Here is a 22,714-nt window from a genome sequence, read left to right on the forward strand (position 1 = left end):
AGTGTGTTGAAGAAGCTCCCTTGTGCATACCTTGGAGCGTAAACCCTTATAATTGCTAAGGGTGTCCGTCTAAGAGCCCCTCCACGATGACATAGCGGCCTCCTGCATCCTCTCTATGTATGTGAGAAGTAAATGGTACCCCAGGCCCTACACCTCCAACAAACGCTGAGTGGGACATGCCATATATTTGTCCTCGCCATTTACATTTAAGTTTGCTGAGTTCACCTACAGTGAGATGAGTTTCCTGCAGGATGGCAATTTGTACAGGGTGTGGCTCAAGATAAAAGTGTGCTCAATATCTTTTAGCAGGCGCAGCCATGCCAAGGACATTCCAACTTAGCAGGGTATAGTTGGGACGGTCCTCAATGGTGTGAACCCTCATTATATAATTGGAAGCAAGATGTCCCCCCACCTGTCACTCCCATCCTGTTGTGCAATCTCCCGTTGGGTTCTTATTCTGCATGTGTGTGGAGTAGGCCTTCTTGCCCTGCGTCCCCAATGCCCCTATCTGCCTTCTTCCTTTCATCCTCTGTGAAAATGAAATAGTCTAAACTAACCAGTAAACAATTAACAGTAACCTCTCAGGTGGTATGTCCATGCCCAAACCGCCACGATGCCTCAAGTTACAGCACATGGGTATCCAAAAGTATACAGAGAATAAACCTGCCCATTTGGATAACTTGGGTCGGGACAAAGTTCACGGCCCTAGTGAAAGTGATCCCATCCAGCTTCTCAGTAGTAGTTGGGGGGAGCTGTAGAACCGGCTCAAGTGTCAATTGAGAGCTCCTCGCAGCCCGCATTTTTCCGTTCCCTGGCTCTGCATAGCCGCATTCCTATTCATTAGAAGCGTACTCTTTCCTGCCATGGGCACTCATGACATAGTTAGACATTGTAGGTGGTCTGGCGTGATTCAGTTACAGTTTGTCTGCAGTGTGAGGCGTAACGACCGGCCCGATAAAGTGAAGTGGGAGCTCCCAGTTTCCGAGCCCGAACCGGAGTGTTGTTTCTTCTGGAATATTGGAACGGTATTTGCTGCATATTGCGTGGTCTCTTTTAGTGCTCTAGCCCTCTCCTTCGCTGCATGTATTTTGGTGGGTTTCAGTCTCGATCCACTGCGTCGGCAACTACGTGTAGTAGGTAATAGCCATTTACCTGCATCCTTATCTCCCACTGACTGTGGTTCAAACCCTTTAGCGTGTATCCATGTATCTTCAGGGTAGGAAAAATGAGGGTCTTATTCTCGTTCATCACTCGGAGCTTGGCGGGGAACAGCAGTGCATTTACTGTTTGATTCCCTTAGTTGCTGCTCAACTTTCACATAAAAGCCCTGCTGCACCTCTGCGGTAAAGTCTGGATAGGCAGTGACAGTGGAGCTCTCAAAATGCCATGGGCCACGTACTCAGAAGCTCTGTATGATATGGTCTTGATCCCAGTAGTTCAGAAAGCGGGCAATTAGTGGGCGAAGTAGAGCCTCAGGTGGAGGGGCCCTTCCCGGGATCCTGTGTGTGCGTTCAATCGAGAAGATTTAACAGACCGTGCTGGTCAGTACATTATCTAGTAACCAGTTCTCTATAAAAATGTCTATGCATTGGCCTTCTGCTTATCGGGAAAGCCCAGGAAGCAGACATTACTTCTGCAGCACCGTCCCTCCACATCCTCCATTCTACGTTGTAGTCGATACTTATATGTTGAGTTGTTTCATTTGAATCTGTAAGTCTTCAACAGTGGGCTTCACCGTACCTAGGGAGGTCTCCGCCTCCTGTGTCTGCTAGCTTATGATGGTTAGCGCGGAGGAAGCCCACATCTTGAGAGACCAAGTCGATAGTTTCCAACATAGCTTTCAAGATTCTCTCAAACTGCAAGGAATGTGCGATGAGCGTGGATTCCACTTGTTTCAGCGTAGACATGGCGTCAGCGAGGAGTGAGTGGTTTGGGCTGTCTTGTGGCTGGGGTTTGGAAAGTTTAGACTTCACCATCATGTTGCTTGCGTTCGATCGGCGAGTCGCCCATCACCCAGTGAGGCCCCAGTGACTGCCATGTGCGGAGCAGTTGATTCAGGTGCCCCTGACACAGGATTCAGCGCCTCAGCAGACTTGCCCAGCAGTTGCGTAGTCCACCAGGAGACACCAATGGGTAGATCAACACTAGGGATAATCAGTGCTTTTGGCAGCCATCAGAATGGTGAAGTCCTGCATGGTTCTTTCACTTTGGGTCTCAATGCTTCTAGGACACACTGTTCGCACTCTCGTCGGCTGCCCACTTCGCCAGCACAGGGAGAGTGCGCTGACAAGTATCTGGCCCCTACCTTGTATATGGCCTTTGTACAGTAGCCCTAGCTCTCTTTTAGATGACGTCCACTGCTGTTCCCATCTATCAGCGTGCTGCAGTTGGGGAATTCAGGCAGCAGCCGCTATGTCTCCGTTCTAGCCCTTTCGGTCTTACAGGAGTCTCTTCGTCTGAAGTCTGGGCCTTGTGAGGCCGCTCGCCGCAGTCCTATTTATCTACCCTGTGATGTTGCCCCCTAGTGGTCCGTGCCTGCTCCCTCATATCGATCCGACGAGGCCTCCATTAACTTAGTCTTGGGTACTTCAGCGCGCTGCTGAGGTGTCCGTGTTCAACACAACACCAGTGTCTCTCAGCAAAGCAGGCCGCATCTCCAGGCCTCCAGTGTTTCCGGTGATGCTTCTCCTTTTCCAGCATTCCTGTGTGTCGCAGCAGGATGGGCTGTGCCAGCTCGAGCTCCTTTCTCCTCAGTCCAGTGCACAGTGCTCCCCCCACTCCTCTGGGGATACCAGCCAATCCCACGATTCAGGCTAGAGGAGTGCACCTCTGGTCTGCACCTCTCCTCCGGGCCTATCTCTACCTTGTGCACGTGTCGGCGTGAACGCCCAGGCTCCATCTGTAGTCGCTACATTGACAGCTGGTGATTACCTCTTGTTTTTTTCAGTGTGTAGCAAGGTGTCGTTGCCCGGCTCACGCTCAAGCCCTGCTTGGGTTGCACCTTCACATCCTTGCCTCCTCCTTCTGCTGCTCGTCTCAATTGCCTCCGGAGTTGATCACATCCTTTTCCTGCTCCTCTTTACTGCCTGGCATCTGATGGTCACTACAGGCAACTCAGGCTCTGGATGGGCAGGATATTATGTGGGTCGTAGACGGAGCTATTCACTAGGCATCCTGCACAGCTGCCATCTTGGCTATGCACCCCAAATAACGCAGTTTCTGGGAATACAATGGAAGTCCGACTTTTAAGAGATGAAGTTAATAAATTTCAAACTAGTATGCAGACAATGGAAAGTCGCATTATTGATATTGAATCTCGTCTTGACAAGACTCCTGACAAGCCATGACATCTGGTACCTACAACAGAAAACGATCAACTTAGATCGTAGCAGAAGTAATAACATAAGGATTGTAGGTCTTCCTGAACAACCTGAAAAAGATATGTTAGGTTTCCTGACCAATTTAATTCCCACTTTAACTAACATAACCTTCACATCACCGCTTTAATTTCAACATGCCTATTGTGTTCGAATTTCAGACTGCTCGTCACAACCTCATTATATCCTAGTCTCCTGTTTACGACAGTAACAAGCCCGTCAAATTATTACTGATGCTAGGAAACACGGTCCCTATACATATGACAAGTCACAAGTTACAATTACAGCACACTTTTTGGCACCTACTAATGTTAAAACAATTGCTTGCACTACGTTCGAGGCTGAAGAAGAGAGACATTAAATATGGTCTTCTGGAACCAGCGACCATGAAAGTGACTTTTCAAGGAAAAACCAAAGAGTAGTTTGAGCCTCATGACTTAGAATCTTTTTTTAACAAACTTAATGAACAGTAATAAGAGATGGAACATAAATCTTCCCCACCACCGACACGAGTATTCACTGAAAAATTCTACTCCAAATGCTGAGGATCATGAACGATGGGAGACTGTTCAACAAACCTGGTCCCATGGTAGTAAATTAAAGGCAGTGAAGAAATCTCAAACTGGAGATAAATCTAGATAGCCCCTGAAATCTTGATTATGATAGTTAGCAATTACACTATTGACAATGTGTTATTTGTTAAATATTATGTGTAATCCTATTGTTAGGATCTTTCCCTCTCTCCTTCCCTTTTTAATACCTCTTTCTCCTTTCATACAGGCTCAGGTTACTTTCTACCTTCCTATACTTATGGTCATACTCACATAACTCTTTATCCTCTACATATGATCTTATTCCTATGAGATATCTGGTATTCTGTTTAATAATGTCATTTGTATTTGGCAAAGCTGTCCTTGTTTCTGTCCCTCACTCCTTTTTTTTTTTTTTGTTTACTCCCGCAGTTTAAAGATTTAGTTTAAGTGTACATTGTTGTCTTACTACTTTGAGTTGGACAATTTCATTTATATTGCTTGTCATAATATATAAACATTTCTCATTCATATTTTGTTTGACTTCAACTCGTTTTTAATCTATCTCTCTTTATTCTATTTTTTTCTACCCTTCAAACAGTTTATATTTCACATTGATATAATTTAATTTTCTTCATACTCAAAGGAGGAGGAGGGAAAGAGAAAGATTCTTCCCATTCTTATATTATCTTTCATTTACACTCCAACTTGAATTTCCCATATTTTCTGACCATTTTATTTATTAATATAACTACTGCTCCTTTTATTTATCTCCTACTCTCCCCACTCCCTTCTTTGTTCTCTCTCATCTTTACCTCAAAACATATTTTTTTCCGACACAGATACAAATGTGCTAGGCATTTTTTGTTTACCTTATATTTTTTCTTTTATTCATTTGCCTCCACTGCTTTTTTTGACTCTTCATTTTCTATTTCTGATTTTTTTCTCTTTATTATGTAATCCTCCAAGTTTAAACCTTTAAAGAATGTTTCATTTAATGTTAATGGTTTAACACATTTTATTAAGAAGAAGAAAATACTGACTTTTCTACAACAGCAAAAGCCTGATATTGCATTGTTGCAAGAAACTCCTCTTACTGTGTTACAAAGTGAGGAGAGATTGGATTTGTCATGTTATGTTAATACCCCTAGTCGCAAATGTGGTGTCGCCATCCTTTTTTTAATAAGAATCTGCCGTACAAAGTTATTCAAATGTGGGTCGACATCAACGTTGTTGCCAAAATTCCAATTTGATATTCTTTTCTGATTGTTGGTACAATTTATGCACCCACTGATTCCATGAAAGTATTTGTCTCCCAGATTAATAGGTTGTTGTCCTCTTTTGTATCTACACACTTAATAACAGGGACTGGAATGTAACTATTGACCTATTTATAGACACCCACCATACTAGTGATAGACATATTTTAACTGATCTTAGTAAATACTTTGTGTTCGAAGAGCCATGAAGATTATTACACCCAGGCGAAAGGGTTTACACTTTCCCGTTGTGTTCACATTTAATTTGGTTAAGAACGGATTACTTCTTGACCTTACCTTCACTTCTACAACTAGTATCAAATACTGGAATTATCCCTTGCAGCCTTTCTGATAATTGTTTAATAGACATTCATTTAAATGTAGGATTATCACAAACCCCAAAGCCTATTTGGAGATTTATCCTTTCTTCATATAAAACACCTCAGGACAAACACAAATTATGCCAACATGTTGAACAATTCCTTATAGATAACGAGAATTCGGTACCTAACTTGAGCCGAAAAAAGATCCAATTGAACAGTGACTGGTAAACCTAGAAAAAGATGTCTTAAATTTTACAGAACATTATAGCCAAACAATCTCTGGAGGTATTAAAGAAACTACTCTCAGTAAAATACAAACCATGGGAGTGGAATTTTAAAATAATCTACCTGGCCGAGGGACAAAATGCTAATGAGATCTACATGTCCTTAAAAATCCACTTGTCCCACCAACTTCCTACATCAATTATAAGGGCTGACGCAAAAACATGTAATATGTTTTTATTTTGTTTTATTACACCAGTAACTATTCAGTGCTTCGTAATCATGCTAAAGAAAAACTTGAAAAGCAGCTACATTATCCCTATTTTCCAAAAGTATCGGAATACAATCTGCTCTAAGACTCGTTATTGACAATACTTCAGTAGTTATGATAGATGTGGCCCCTTATGTCCACACACATGCTTTGTGCCTCCTGTTGCAAGCCAGAGATCAATAGCTATGCTGGGGTCATATTCCTCAAAGTTGGGCTCTTCTATTTTAAGAAGCATTAGATCTTGGAGAACATCTTGATTTAACTGTGTTCTTAGTGGGTTATGAATGACATTCATTGCAGAAAACACACATTCTGCTTCTGCTGTAGACACACTAAATGTGAACATAACCTCCATGAGCTTTAATATATTAGTTAACATAGAAGATTTTGTTGCTAGCAGGGTGGAGTATGCAGTAAATATAGGAATGCCTTTGGTCTGAAAGCTTTTCATATGGGTTTTAAGTCTGCAAAACTCCTCTACAATTGCCAACAACTCATCTGTGGTGAAAAGTACTTCAAAATGTTGAACAATTGCCTCAATATCAGAGAACCCATATTTATACAGTTCCTCTCTACTTTCTGGCTATAGTATATATAATCAAATGCCTGAAATCCTTGAACTTGCATGGAATTAAAATTTGCAAACCTCACATCAATGTACTTAACTACACTGTCAATGAGCTTACTGTCACACTTTGGATTGTTGATGCTGGTGGACAGCAGCCTGATAACATTATTTCTCAGCCATCAGTAGAAATGTTTCCAAACTTTTCTTTTCTTCAGGGTGGTATAGTTTTATAAACTGCTGCATGTATTCACCCAACTCACTCTTAAGGCCTACTAGGGTCAATGCACACCGCTCTACAGCAGGTGGAACATGCAATAAAAGCAGTTCATTAGACTGAAAGAATTCTGAAAGCTGAGACACTGTCTTCAGAACATCTCTCAGGTTGTAAAGATTTTTTATAAACGTAAAGCTAGTTACAATTGAGAGGTACATTTTTGCCTTAGCAGCAGAATCATCACTCCCAGCAGCAACCTGTCCCAGGTGTAGAACCACTATCTGCAGGTTTTGTTGCATCACGCCAAAGCCCTGCTTTTGCTGGACATCCATCTAACGTGTCTAATATCAGTGAAATGAGCAAAGTTTTCATCAATTATTCCTCAAATTTTGTTGGCATCTCTTCGCCTCTTAGGACTATACCAGTAAAATTTTAAAATACATTTCAAAGTTTCTTCAAACTTTGAAATAGAGGGTTTAGATTTTACACCATCTAGAATCCCAAGCTGAAGTTTGTGAGCTACACAATGGAACGGTAGAAGCAAAGGAATGCCTTTGTTTAGAAGTGATGCAACTCCTCCCTTACATCCCATCAGAACTGCAGCACCATCAAAATTGACAGCTATTAGTGATGGGCCTGGACATTCTGTAGACCTCATACCTACTAAATCCAAAGATAACCTTTGGATTTTTAGCTATATCATCCAGAACACCATGAGCATGAGCATGTTCAAGTGGAACAAGATCTCCAAATAGAGTGTAGAGTTTCCCATCATTGACTACTCTCACCAGCACAGCTTCCTCTTCAAAGAGCCTTGTGGAGGCTCTTGACTTCCACATGCAGGACTTTGTTAAAAAACCTTTAGTAAAAGCATTACGTCCTTTTGCACAACCTATTTTCAATTTTGGATTCAGGCGCTTTGCTGCAGGCTCAGGGACCCCCACCCCGGTAGAGGTCCATGTTAATGAGCCTGGCCCGTCATCTAATGACCTACTAGATCAGACTGTTACCTCGGTCTTAAGTGATCATGAATATGGGGCTTCCCAAAATCAATCAATCCCCTCCTTTCAAACTAGCCAGCATTCTGACTCTGATTCTTCTAACTCAGACAAGTCCCCTGTTCAAGACAAATTACAGGGTAAGCTCAAACGTAAGGCGCATCGCGCCGAAGATTCCGCGACACCACCTCCCGGAAAGAATTTGCAATTTGATCCTGACACTATTGTACACCCTCAATCCACAAAATGGGTTTCATGCCAGGAAGTGGCAGATTACATGCAGCCTAGACTGTGAAAAAGTTTTGAGAAGGACTTCTGGAACACCCTCCGTTCCGAATGCCCTCGTCCAGCATAAAGGACCCCAAAACAGGTATTGACAGAGCCTGGAGAAGTTGCCAGGATAAGTTATTAGATATTTCTGGACCGCTTTCTAAAATACTAGACTTAGCAGTGTAGGCTAAGGAATCGCAAGAGGTAATTGATCCTGAGATCTTGTTGGAATGGGCCCAACGAGCCATTTGGGAAATGCCAGTTGTTCCATTTCTACGTAACGTAGAAAATCACTCCTACTTCGTATTGACCCAAAACTGACTGAATTAGCACCATCTGATGCAGGTCCTGCAGCTAATGGACTCCTGTTTGGAGATAGATTTGTCAAGGACCTGGCCACCTTTACGGCCCTGGACAAGGCTCAAATTCCATTACAAAAGTATTCAACAGTGGCCTTTTTCACAGGGCCGGGTGTTTTGGAGGTCGAACGTCAGGCAGGTTCAGCCCACAGACTTCAAGACTGTACAACAGAGGCAGAGGTTCCTCAGGATATCAGCCTAACGCCAACTTCTATCCGGCAAGAGGTCATGGATACAGAGGTCGAAATCCCAGGGGACCTCACAAAGGAGGATAATATAATCAAACCCCTGCTCTATCAGGTAATTCTTAATCCTGCTTGAGAAGTGGTTCTGGGGGGGGGGGGGCAAAGTGAGTCTGTTTGTACACAATTGGTCTTGCATCACTCAGGATGTTTGGGTACGAGAAACTATTCAGGGTTATCAACTAGAGTTCTATTCAAATCTCGAACAGGGCTTCCTTCCACCTCCTCTCAGCTTTTCCCCAACAAGAGAGTTCAATTATAGATCAGGAGGTCAAAGCTTTACTTCAGAAAGGGGCGACTGTACCTTCCCTTCCCCATCCCAAGGGATTCATCAGCACTATCTTTTTGTTCCAAAAGAAGGGAGGAGGTTCTCGGATAGTAATCAATCTTCATCACTTCAATTCATGGATTGTCTATCGACGTTTCAAAATGGAAGGCATTCATCTCCTTCAAGGTCTTTTGCTGGAAGGAGTTTGGATGGTCCGGTTAGATCTCAAGGACTATCTGACCATTCCCATTTTCACTCCTCATTGACGCTTTCTCCGATTCTTCTGGAGAACAAGGTGTTACGAGTTCTCAGCTCTATCCTTTGGCGTCAGCCCCTTGGTGTGTCACCAAGATAATGCGTCCAGTTGTTCAATGGCTCTGAGAGAAAGGTGTTCGTCTTATAATTTATCTAGACAACATTCTAATCATGGGGCAAGAGGAAAGTCTAGTCCTCCACCTTTCATGGACAGTTCAGTTACTCCAGGATATGGGGTTTATCATAAACGTAGTGAAATCCAGCCCAACAGATAGATTACTTGGGGTTCAGGATATATTCAATTTCAGCTCAGTTGAAACTCCCCTTAACCAAGAGATTGGCCATCAAGAAGGAACAGCGGAGAGCGTTGGCTGCTCCTTCTGTTTCCTGCAAAGTTGTGAACGCACTAAGTCTGGTGCTACACTGGCTGAAAAGTAGACCTAGAAGCCAAGAAAAGATTTACACTAAGATCAAGGATGTGGGCTTTGGAAAAGGACAAGCTTACCTAAATGGGGTTCAAATCTACCATCCTTGTTACCATAAAACAATTCAAAACATTAGAAAATATGTATATTTGACTGCTTAAGAAAGATCGATAAAAGAAATAAAGCAAATAAACAAAGAAAGAAGGGAAGGAAGAATTAAATTAAAAAAAAGTAACAAAAGATAAAGAATGAAAGAAGGTAAATAAAAGGAAAGAGGCCAAAAGGGGAAGAAACAGGGAAGGGCTAAAATGAAAGAAAGGCAAAAAGGAAAGGAAGAAGAATGGGTGGAAGGTAACAGGTTCCTTAGTATAAAAAAACAAGTTACTAACAACCAAATTATACTCCACCTACGTAAACAAAACTGCTGCAAAATAAACACTTGTGAAACAGAGCCTAGGAATGCCATGAAATGGCAGCAGTCTACTTCAAGGAGAATGTTAAATAGTATTGGAAAGAAATAGGGACTAATGAAGCTGAAATGTGCCATCTGCTCACTTCCAATGTGCCTGACATTCAAAATCAGGCAAAAATGGTACTAAATGGAACTCCTTCAATGTGGATGCCCACCTTGTGAAAAAGAAATGTACTCACTCAAATTGACTAACTATAGGCTTAATTATGCTGGCCCATTGCCCCATGTTCACTGTAGTGGGCGGACACAAACTGGGAATGACAATAACAGACCAATAGGTGAAAACAGGTTGATAAAAAAAACTTTTAAATATAAATAATATTTTAATAAAATTAAAAGGCCATGGTAAAAACCAGACCTAAAAGGCTGTGATGACGCAACCGCATGCCATTCTACTTAACCAGGCAATAGGCATGTGTGATGATGTATATATGCATTGGAACGCATACAAAAAGAATAACTCCACTGCCATTTTTTTGTTTTAAGTTTACTGATCTGAGAAAGATCTCACTTTTCTGACCTATTGGCAGTGCTTTTTGCAGATGCTGTGCAGCATAATCAGCAAAAAGCTTTTTTCCGAAGCCGTGTAGCATTGTAAAAATAAGAGCAAAATCACACAGGCATGATGATGCAAGACCATTTCCTAGGCTGACATATGTATGAGGATGTATGTAAGGATATGCATCAACATAAATGCACCTATGGTATGAGCGTGCACTTGTACTGATCAAAAATGGACACTCTTTGGATTGCCTACAGATAATTGTCTGTTTCATGTCTTACCAGGTAGCTAGATGGAGCTGTGGGGGATTCCCTTCTTATCTGACCAACCGACCTCCCAAATTCTATATCCTTTACTTTTCCTACACACTGATAATAACAGTGCTTAATTTGTCTAAATAAAATCACAAAACCAGAACACACCACGCACACACACATCCACATTTCCTGTGAGAAATGCAAGCCTTTCACATTTGTTTATTAGATGAGCGCTGCGCAGAACACACTTTAACACAGAGTTTACTGCACATTACAGGCCCACATTTTTGACACGCAGACTCCTGCAGTGATATAAAGGTGCAGGTATGAAGTATCTACATTTATTTAATTTGTGAAGAAATGGAACCGGTACTTCTCAGAACAGGTGCAATACTTTTTAACAAGAGAGCACACACACTTTGCTGTAACAAATCAGTACTAGCGAGTACTTGAACATTCAATATATTTCAGTGTAATACTCGGGACCCATGTGTTCAAACAGGCTAATGTCATGTGTACATTCTCATGTGTCACCAGTGTCTGACTGGCCTCTAGGTAATCAGGCACAGCCCGATGGGCTGGTCTGATAGGTCTGCATGTGGGCCAGTATTCAGACTGTTTGTGGGCACAGTTTTATGGTCTGCTGGGCGGTTTTACTATTGATTTCCCAGGTATTAAAAAAACTTTGCCTGTGGCAAGCCATGCTGTTTTCCACATCTCGCAAGACACTGAGTGTGTCTTTACAAGTGCAAAGCTGCCTGGGCAGCATAATGTGCAATTATTCACTGTCTCCACACACTGTTGCTGCAGCTTTTAGAACAGACGCAGGGCCAGCTTTAGGGCTGTGAGAGCGGTGCAGCCACACCGGGTGCTGACCTGAATTAGGAGGGTGCTGACCTCGGGGGAGGGGTAGTGGGATGGGATCTGTGTTTAGCAATAACTTAGAAACTTGCGATTTAAAAGCACCTGCTGAAACTTTTCAAGTGTCAAGATACCTCTTGTGATTAATGTTCCTGCTAGGGAGAGAGATGGGAGTTTTCTCTAGCAGCAGCCATAAAGTAGCATAGAGGGTTAATAAATATGCCTGCCGGCAAGAACAGATTTATATTTTATGTCATAGCGGAGTGGATAAGTAAAATTAGAGCCTATACAAGTGCTTTCAAACAAATGCATGTGAAAGGGCGTATTGGAGAGATGAGGGGCCAGGTGGTAGTGAGGGAATCTGAGGTGGTCATTTGGGTGATGGGGGCGCCAAGAAAGTGTCGCACATGGCGCCACTAGAGCTAACACCGGTCCTGAAATGACGTCACAGAATGTATGACGACAGTGCAGACAAGGTCAAATGGAGGAAATCGAGCAAATCCCAGCAGCACTTTTTGCTCTGATTTTCACATTTACTGACCTTCGTCATTTTGAATGTTTGCGCAAGCCTACTGTGATGTTAAAGAAATCAAATTTTTGCATAGCAGAGAAATAGCAGTAGTTAATTATTTAATATATAAGCAAAGGCAATAAAAAACAGACGCCAAGCAATCTTCTCTGTGCACCTACTGGTTGGATCTGTTTACCATATGTTTTATGTCCAAGAATGAAAGGCTGAGTCGGCCTTGCAGGAATTTGAAATTGTGACTTTCAATCAGAGACAAGAGGGCACCTCACTGAGCCATCTCTAAGTTAACTGTCAGTGAGCCATAGTTCTCTTGTCTGAAAAAATAGGGAGTGCTTAGAAGCTGGCTAAATGATTCTGTATAAAAAAACAAGACTTGTTATGTATAACCTAGAATGCCCACGTCCCGTCTCGGGAATACCAATTATAACCATAACGGACAGAAGCACCAGTGGAAAGTGTCCAGCGCCTCGACTGCTCTTTCCCCTCTACTTCCATGTGTTTGGGCCAGATGCTGGTTCAGCTTTGTCCAGCTTCGCCTAACATGGTATATTGAGGAGCCTCTTGATTATGTTTTTCTGCTTAAAAGAAATAAGCAAAATCAGTGTCTCCTAAACATAACATCTTTTTCATGAAGGTTGTACACAAATTACAAATGTACTGGTGCCACTAATGACTAAGTTTATTAAACATTAAACCACACCAGTAGTTTAAATCAAAGTCTGTTTAAAGTAGAAAATAGTTTGCAGCTTTCTGTTTTAATGAGACAGGCAGTTGCTGCCTTCGAAGAGTGCTCTAGTCTCCCCGCCCCATGAAAAGGAGACTGTATGATGCTTAAAGGAACTTTATCCAAGTGGCATATGGTTTCCTATCCCTGCTTCGCACCCCCTTTCTCTTCCTAGGCCATTAGATAGGGTAGGCCATCGTCATTACACAAACCTTCGTACGTACTTGTAATGACAATGGCCTGCCCTGCCTAATGATCACATGGGGGGGCAAGGCCTTTTATTTATTGTTAAACAAGGACCTTCCTTGCCAGCGTCATTACAAGTAGTGCATATGTACACCTTTGTGTATGTTTAAACAAGGGCCCAGCTGCCCGTGTGATCATTAGGCAGAGAAGCCCATCGTCATTACACATATGTATGTACTTGTAAGGGCGATGGCCTGTCCTGCCCAGTGCTTAATTTGTGCTTGTTGTTTCCGGTGCTGAGCACCAGCACCTATTTTTGAGGGCTGGCGCTTATTCTTCTGCCCCAAGAATTTGCTGTTAGCTAAACACACACATGGGAAAGAGGGAGGAAGAGAAAAATAAAAAAGCACCACAATGGGAGAAAGCAGGAAGTTGCAGAAGTGAGCAGAAGGGGGAGGGAGTGGCTTTAAATGGATTGAAGAGGCCCGAGATGGCTTCAGGATTACGCTGTCTCAGTATTACATGTTCCCACATTTAATTGCAGCAGCCCCGGGTTTAGGAGGAGGGCTTTGAGCACCGGCACGTTTTAATTTACAAATTAAGCACTGGCCCTGCCTAATGATCACACAGACAGCAAGGTCCTTGTTTAACAGTAAAAAAGGGCCTTGCTCCCCGCGTGATCATTAGGCAGGGCAGGCCATCGTCATTACACAAACATACGTACTTGTAATGAGGATGGCCTGGCCTGCCCTGCCTAATGATCACATGAGTAGCAAGGCTCCTTGCGGCCCATGTGATCAATAGGCAAGGCAAGCCATCGTCATTACAATTAGTACATATGTACGCCTTTGCGTACGTTTAAACAAGGGCCTTGCTGCCCATGTGATCATTAGGCAGAACAGGCCATCGTCATTACACATATGTTTCAACTGGTTACTATTTTATGTATATGTAGAAATTATTTTTCTTTATTTCTTTTATCTGCTTATTTCTTGCGAATCACTATTTTGATATTCCAAAATGATTGTCAATAATCTGTATATTTTTGAGTTATGTATCTTATGTACTATTTTCATATGTGATTCTCTTTGTTTGCTTCTTAATTTATTTTTTTTAATGGGAAAAAAAAGTTATCACTTACGAGCAGCTGGTGGGTTCGACGATGCTGACCCATGCTTGTTTATCGTTGATAGCCAAATGATCAAAGGCATACTTCGCCGGGGTTTGGGTTCCTTTTTCACTTTGTTTTCCTCTGTGGCTCCTCCGAGATACTGTGTCACGCACAATCACCTCCTCCCCAGCTTTAATTATCTTGTGTCCTCCTGTGCACTAGTAAAAGTGTTAGCTGCTTGTGTTAATGTTTGCCTGTTAAGAAACAGCTGTCTACCGTGATTTCCAGTTCTCTCATGTGCAAAGTATATTGCACTGTCTGAGTCTTTCCTCTTGAAGTTACAGAAAGTACAATAGGAAGCAATACATTATAATTCTTCCTGGTGATTGTATTGGTTTCCCAGAAGTTCTACTGAAGTTTTTCTTCCTGACTAGTTGCTTGTGGTACTTTATAGCCATGCATTTATAAAGAGCTTTGTACCCCTACTCAAGGCACATCTGGAGCTTTTGTTAGCTGTACGGAGGAGAGCGACAAGAAACAAAAACAGCACAGACAGAGAGAAACTAATGATCAGTTTATTCGTTTCCTTTAATTGTGTATTTCTCTCTTCAACCTACAACTTGCAAACTGTAATTGTCATTATGTAACTGTGCAGAACTCAGCTATAATGACTTTGTACTACGTGAGTAGTATGGATCAGTTCTATGAGGCATAGAATTAAACCGTCAGTCACCTCTATGGCCTCACTTTGAATCCCAGTACATTTTCCTAAACCCGAAAAATGCTTTGTGTACAAAAGCAGTGTACCTGAGTGTTATCTGAACAACTGAATAACTGGGAGCGCACACTGGTAGCTAAAAAATAAATTGTTTCAATTGTGACATCTTTCCTTTGCATACTCTACACGTGGCACAGAGTGGCACACAGTTACATTTTTCCACCTATCAGTCACAGACAAGGCATTTACCCAAGTTAGGGTTATTTAGCTGAGATCCCTAAATTGTCCAGGTAGGTCTTGGTGCGCTTCAGGCTCGAATGCCTCAGCTATCTAAGGAAATCCTCTCTCTGTTATAATTTGTAAACATTAAGTAATCAGAGACATTGCCTAGGACTCAATTTCAAGATGAAAAGCAGAAGTCTAAACACAAACCTGGACCTGCAACCACAGGGCTCAAAAACCAGATTGTCAAAGATAAAATGTCTCCCAAATATGAGAACCCCTTGTAGGGGTAATTTTATCAAAGCTTTACTATTTACTTTCCTAGGATCCGTCTTTATAATCTTTAGTGACATCATTCAGCATATTGTAAGCTAAATAGTAAAGGAAGATATTACATTTTAACACTAGATCTGAGCATTTAATAATTGTTAAGGTGACAGCTACTGTTTGACCTTTCAATTTCTCAGATGTAGAGTGGAGTAGTATGGAAATCAAGAACCTGTGCACTTAAATGAGTTATGAAAGCTTGAAATGTGTAATCTGAGATAGTATACCGAGTAATTAATTTACTAACGAAACAATCTACACGTTGTGCATAACTATGTTTATGCTGTGGTGCAGAGTAGGAATCTAACTCCGCAATCTAGTGTCATCTCCAATAACACTGAGGTGCTTCTGTGAATTGTACTATTATTTTGCTATAAGAAAACAAAGGATTGCGGTCATGGAGGGTGCGAAGCTGACTGTGTCAAGTGTTGCCACTTTCAAAGTTTTTTTACTTTCTTTTTTTTTTTCTTACAGAGCTCCCAACAACCACATTGATGATGCTGGCTATCTTGACAGCGCACACAGCATTTTAGGTACGGTCATATGAATCAATGGAACTTTTGAGGTTTGGTTGTTAAAACTGGTTCAGCCATTGCAGGCGCTGGGTACCCAACATTTTAGACATTCAAAATGTTTTACCTCATTCACTGGTTCGTAGACCATGGTTAACTTCAGTTTCATGAGGCAATGTGTCCCCACGTTAAGGCAGGTTACAAACACATCAAAATCATAAATACAATTTATAAAGTAATTGGGCCCACTCAAAGTTCTAGATCAATAAAATAGTAAAGAGTTTTATTTAAAAGTAAGCAGTACAGAGTCAATGCCACGGAGGCTCTTAATAAAAAAGCAATACAGAGAAATGCAAAATGATACATTATTTTTACGTACAAATAGGCCAGCAAAATCGTGAGTAACTTACATCACCCCTATTACAACAGGAAAATCTTCTGCATCACCCCAAAAATAAAGAGTTTTTATACATTATTTTTGCATAAGAAATTACAGAATCTGCTGAATCAGTGTGGTGTGAGTAAATTTATCATTTCTTCACCTAATCAGAGCACATGGAAAATAAAAATCATAAGGCCTTACTCATAAGCACTATCCCAATATATGACTAATTATTTAGTATCCTCTATGCTAACTTGGTCAGGAGATGCGAGAACAAAACTAAATGCATTAACAATAACATGTTAAATAAATGAATAGGGCACAGTGAGCCACAATGTTGCGGTTGTGGCTGAGCTGGAAAGTTCACCAAGAACCGAATAAACAATAACAGGAGATATAAACCACTACATTTCAGTTTGATGTGTGCAGCAGAATTTGTGAGGAGGGACGTGGCCAGGGGGGAGGGCTTGAGTGACGATTGCGAATCATATCTTAGAAAAAATGGCGTTTCTACATAAATGGAGGCCTAGTTAACAACAGAAAAGAGGATTTCTACACAGTGGAAGGAATTAGTTTTGAAAGCAATAGTATTATATCAGAGTATATATGTGAAATCGAATGTGAAAAAGCATACTACACATTGTTAATGATGCACAGAAATATAAACTCACAATCTTACACCATGTCGGGCTATTGTTTTTCCCAAAAAAAAGAAATACATAATATACACACAATGCTTTTAATCAGCTGGCGTCATCCGCCGATCGTTGAAATTGTCATTTACATTTTGCTTCTACCCACCACTAGCAAACCATGGGGCAATGGGTAAGCCCAGCTTTCCTGATTTAAAGGGACTGCACAAAGACTGTGCACATTGTTCATATCCACTGTTCAGTAAACCTGCTTAAAGTGTATTTTTTCAACTGGTCTTCTATCTATCAAATAGCTATTTGTTTTGATTGCCATTTGGTTGCTCACTTACATGGGAAGTTATTTTTCGTCTGCTTCTTAGGTCTGTCATTCAGTAAGAATTTTTGACTTTACAAAAATATATCAATATAACAGAGTTGCTTATAGGGGTATCTGCCAACCCTCGCCATCCATTGGTCTACTGTAGTGTCAATCACATTGTGCTTCCAACCACCACAGAATACAACATGGGTCAGTCCACTTGGCACTGGCTCAGTGACAGCATTTTTCCTGTACACTTGTATATCCGCCTGCAATGTTGTGGTCATCATTGCTAGGGCACATGATTTATACTTTGAAAATTTTTGGTTACTGTTGTATTTTTGGGGTTTTTAGTGCACACCGAGCTTTTTTCTGCATGCACAGTACTCTATCCTGCCAGGGTAAAACTAGCCTCCCCTAGCAGGATAATTGTTCTAAACATACTTGCCCTATCTTATGACGCTCATGCTATCTAAATTTTTACTGTAAGCGAGGGAAAAAGTCCGCTACACTGTATGATTTTCCATCATTCTTTCATTGCGTCAGCTTTTTCACCATAATAAAATATTACAAGTTTTTTTTTTTAAACCTCCTCATTAATGTGGCACCGGTCTGCTGCACACTTTGAAGTGTGAGAAAAACTCTTTCTACTGAACAGTAATGTTTTATAGATCATATTAGCAAACAATCTAACTTCAAACAGTGCTGATAACGTAGTAAAATGTAGCCATTTACATGTAACTTAACACTGGCTGAAAAAAGTCAACAGTTTCGAGTTTTTATTACTGTAGGCCTTTCATCTTCTGGCAAAGCAAACGTGGAAATGATTGCAGAGAACACATTAAAAGAGAGACCAAGCATCACTAATGTTGAAAAAGCTGGCAGCCTACTTACAAATATAAATATTGAACTGTACAGTACCCTGAGGCTTCTTTTAACTCACTCATGCAGCAGATTAATAATCATTCTGATGGTCCATGCTAACCTTTTCACACAACAATCAAAAGCTACGTTTGGAACTTGTAACTTTTTGATGGTAAATATAAAGCTCAGAAAACATTCTTTCTCTGCAGGCAAATTCAGCTATGTGGAACAGAGATTTACCTTGGAACGTATTTGAAATATCGCCCTACCAGGGATATTTTGTGCTGGTATTATATAAAAAGATAATCCGCATCAGCTAAAACTCAAATAAATGGCTACAGGCTGTCCAGAACCATTATGACATTGTGGGTAAACACTAGAAGTTAATCATGGCAACGTTAAATTTACAACCATGTGTCATTAAAATAATTAAAACAGGCACCATTTAGATGAATAAGAAATGCCCCGTCTGCCACTGTACCATCCGACCAATTCAGACTCTGAATATTAGGGAATTCATTTTTTTATAAAGTAAAACAAACACTGTGACAAACGGTGTAAAAAAAGTGTTACCGATTTTTTTTCGCCCCCCCCCCATAAACCAAAATGTGATAAAGCTCGAGTCCAGCCACATACTCAAAAGTAATTAAAAGCCTCCAAAGACAACCCACAAATGGATCGTTTGATGTCACACACGTTAATGCAGCCACCCCAGCCCCTCCCCCGATTAACAGCTGATTTATGCCTAACTTCCTCGTGACGCATGATAGACGGTGTTTACAGGTGAATGGGGTGAGGGAATTGCATATTTTAAATCTACCCCCTTAAGGTGAATCACTAAATGGATTTTTTTTTCTTTTTTCGGGAGAGCAGCCGAACGTAGGGAGGTCTGCTCCCCAGGTAATTTGGGGAAGTGGAGCAAGTCAATGACTGCTCATAGGTCTGGGCTAGCTTTGAGCTACTTTTGGAGTCCAAGGGGTTTATAACCAGCCATTTTGCGGTATCAGCCACCATTTTATATTGGCGACACAGTGGCTGGTACCTAGAAAGTGAGCATTTGGCAATACTGTTAGCAATATTTTCAGTGTGAAGTCTGGTAGACATCGGTGGTTATTGGGCTTCACCAATAACCATGCAAGTCTACCAGAACACAGTGTGTTGCTGTTGTCAAATGAAGAATTGGTGTTGCAGGCCTTAAGGCTCTTGGAGGCGGCAGGGCACCTTGATTTGGTCTCAGAGGGGGCACCACTGGGTAGCGATCACCCCATGAGGAAAGAGGCAAAAAGGGTTGCAATGCTGGTGTGTTCTGTCGCGCCAGACCCCACCACCCGAGCATGATGCCAGTCAAGTAAGTAGGAGGGGCCGATAATGCACTAGGAGAGCTGCCCTTTATCAACTGGGGACGGCACCTGGGGCAGAAGGGAGGGCTTGTAAGGCCCGTTGACCAGAAAATGGTGCGACTAGGGAGCACAGAGGCTCTCCCCAGCTGCAGAGTCTGAACCGCAATGAGTGAGGCCTTCCCGCCTGCGAGCGAGGCCTCGAAGTTAGGGCAGAAGGGCGGGCCACCACAGACACGCACACAGCCTCTAAGAAGGGGAGGAGGGGGGCTCTGCATCGCGGTCAGGCCCAGTTGATGTGATGAGACGCCCAAAAGAGGGAGGGAGGGGCAGGGGGTGCAGAAAAAGAGCCCTCAAAGGGGTACAATTGGAGTCTGAAGAGAAGAGGACTCAGTTTGGGGCAATAGAAAAGTTTTCCCATCAGTGTTGCTGGTGAATGGTGCATATCATTTACAGGGTGCAGCAAGGGTGACTAAGCATGTGCGGGGAAGATGGGGGTGGGGGGGTGGCTAAGCACAGGTTACATGAACCACCATAGATTGGGGCAGGGATGACTGGCTGAGTTAAGGGCACAGTGCCCCCTCACTCCCCCACCACCTCCCTCCCCCTCCTCCCTTCCCCCCAGGCTCAGCAACAGGGGACCTTCAAGGACCAAGGAAATATGGTACGGGACGCCATGTGGGAGGGTAGGCTAATGGATGCTGAGACAGGGCGATAGGCTTTTCCTTTGGGTGTCTCACCTGCAGAACTAGCAGCTGACCTAAAGTGCAGGCATGCATAGGTCAACCGCTTTAGGGCAGCAGACCAGGCTTCAACAAGGTAAGGACAGCAGGAGGGTTATGGCGGGACACAGCAGCGACAGGCAGGGGCTTACAGATCAGGAAGGGGCAGCCAGGGATGTGCAGGGAAAGGCTTGTATGCCCATTAAGCTGAATTGACTAGGTTTTTGGCTTTCCAAGTATGACAGACAAGACAGCGCTAGGATTTTGTTCCAAGTGTTTAATCGTGGTTTCAGACTGGGATATGAGGGCCGATTGGCAGAAAATTTAAAATAAGCCTGTGAACACATAGGTGGTAAGTGACAAGTTGCTCAAAGAAATTCAAGAGGGTACGATGGTGGGACCTTTTGACGAATGGCCCATGAATGACTGATTGGGTCCCTTATTGGAGAGCAGATGTCGGTCACATATTCCCTTGAATGATGTGGCGTTATCCCTGGTGGAAACAGTGGGACAAGGGACACTAATGGCAAAGAGCGACATTAAGGGCATGATTACCAGAGTGCCGATCACTATTCCGTCAGACTCGTGAGGACCACCTCTGCTTTGGCAGTCTAACCACCACATTACGACCCTGGAGGTTAGACCGTCACGGTACCAACGTCTCCTCCGGGATCGAGTATACCGACATACTGACGGTGAGTGCAAGTCACAATCAGCCAGGGCTGAGCTACACACACTTTCAGCTGCTGGGCATAAAGTTTGACAGAAATGGTATTTAGATAAAGATTTACCCAGGGGCTGCTCCATATTGTCTCCCTTGTTTGAATGCTTCATCACCTTCTTGCAATGGCTGTTTATCAGCAGCACAACCATGAATATATGACACATTATTTAGATTACAAATTTTTTGTGGGGAACACCAGTTCCACTAACTGGAAGCGTTTGCTGGTATGTTTCAAGGACATCACGGTGCCTTTGGCGCCAGGAAAGACAGTAGATCCAGATATAGTGATCTTATTTCTGGGAATCAAAATTGATTCCGGATTGATGGAAGCCAGGCTCCCTGAGGCTAAGAAAAGGACTATTCAGTGGCTGCTGGGCAATATGCTGGTAAAAGCGAAAGTCACAGTCAAAGAGGTACAGGTCTTGTTGGGACATTTGAATTTTGCATGCAGGGTGATGAGTGGGTAGGACTTTCTGTAGGAGACTGGGGTTGGTCATTAAATAATTAAATGTAGTTACTTTGACAGATTCAGCCCCTCCTATAGTGTGTACAGTAGAGCTTGTTTTTTAGGTCACTAATCATAGTGAAAGACTTAGTCAAGTTAACTTTGAATTCAAGTTTGTCCATGAACAAATTAAAGGCAAGAATGGGATGTAAATCATTTGTGGTTCTCGCGATGAACACTGCTTCGTCTGCATACAAGAGAATTGGGACAGAGTGTTTCTTAACCTGTGGCATATCTTTCCCCATATTCACAAGATAAATGTTTAGGCCCTCTATATAGAATAAAAACTGATACAGAGCCAGAAAACAGCCTTTCTGTACACCTCATTTGGAGCATGTGGATGGGGAACAATCCTCCTCTACTTCATAATGTATTTTTACTGTTGTAGCACCATACAACAGTCTGAACAGGTCCATCAGTGATACCTCAGTGATTGTTTCCATCATGGGCTACAACTTTGTGGAGTTCACGGTGTCAAATGCAGAGGAGAGATCCATAAAATCATTCTGTAAGGAAATTCCCTTTACATACTTTACCATCAACAGTAACAGATTTAGGAATTTCTCTACTGTTCCCAGGTCGGGGTGGAAACCATATAGAAAATCGAATGAGAAATTATTTAGTTCTGCGCAATCCTCGAGTCTAGAAAAGTTTTACAAAGTGGAATTGAGTAATGGAATGGTTAGTGATCTGATTTTTGTCCCCCTTTTTAAAAATGGGTGCTGTTATCGTCTTAGTCCAAGATTTAGGCTGTCCCACACTAATCAATGCTGGAATGACATTTGTAAGTAATGGTGGCCAGAACAGTATATTGCTTCAATATGTCCATTGATACACCATCGGGTCCTAGGGCTTTTCCTGCTGAGCTCTTATTTATTGCATTTATTTCCTCAGACATCTCAATTGAATTGCTTAACCTAGGATCATCATCATGGTAACTTAAAGTTGATATATTTCATCAGCTAATTAACCAACTACCCCTAATGGCTCAAAATTCTTTGCAAAATGAGAATGAGCTAATCGTGAGTCAACAGAATTAAGACATTCAACCTTAAGAATAACCCCATCTATAAGGAATGGGTGATTTACAGCTCCCCATACCCACCTATTATCACTTAAATATGCAGCTGGTTTTAGGTCTTCCTGAGCTGACCTCCTAATTTCTTGTTTCTGTTGCTGCACAACTGCCTTATATACCTGTCTAGCTTGTCTTACAACCTCATTATT

The 22,714-nt window shown here is 42.2% G+C and overlaps 2 protein-coding genes across 2 annotated transcripts in view; one reads left to right on the forward strand and one right to left on the reverse strand.

Moving 5' to 3' along the window:
* Positions 1 to 22,714, reverse strand: part of TDRD9 (tudor domain containing 9) — a 2,107,755-nt gene that overhangs the window by 1,843,407 nt on the left and 241,634 nt on the right. The gene's annotated exons all lie outside the window — the stretch shown is intronic.
* RD3L (RD3 like) overlaps positions 1 to 22,714 on the forward strand; it is a 661,792-nt gene that overhangs the window by 493,710 nt on the left and 145,368 nt on the right. The window contains exon 3 of the mRNA XM_069207263.1: positions 15,965 to 16,023. The gene's annotated coding sequence lies outside the window, so the exon portion shown is untranslated. The remainder of the gene's footprint in view (positions 1 to 15,964; positions 16,024 to 22,714) is intronic.

This window comes from Pleurodeles waltl, chromosome 9, assembly GCF_031143425.1.
Source record: "Pleurodeles waltl isolate 20211129_DDA chromosome 9, aPleWal1.hap1.20221129, whole genome shotgun sequence".
NCBI lineage: Eukaryota > Metazoa > Chordata > Amphibia > Caudata > Salamandridae > Pleurodeles > Pleurodeles waltl.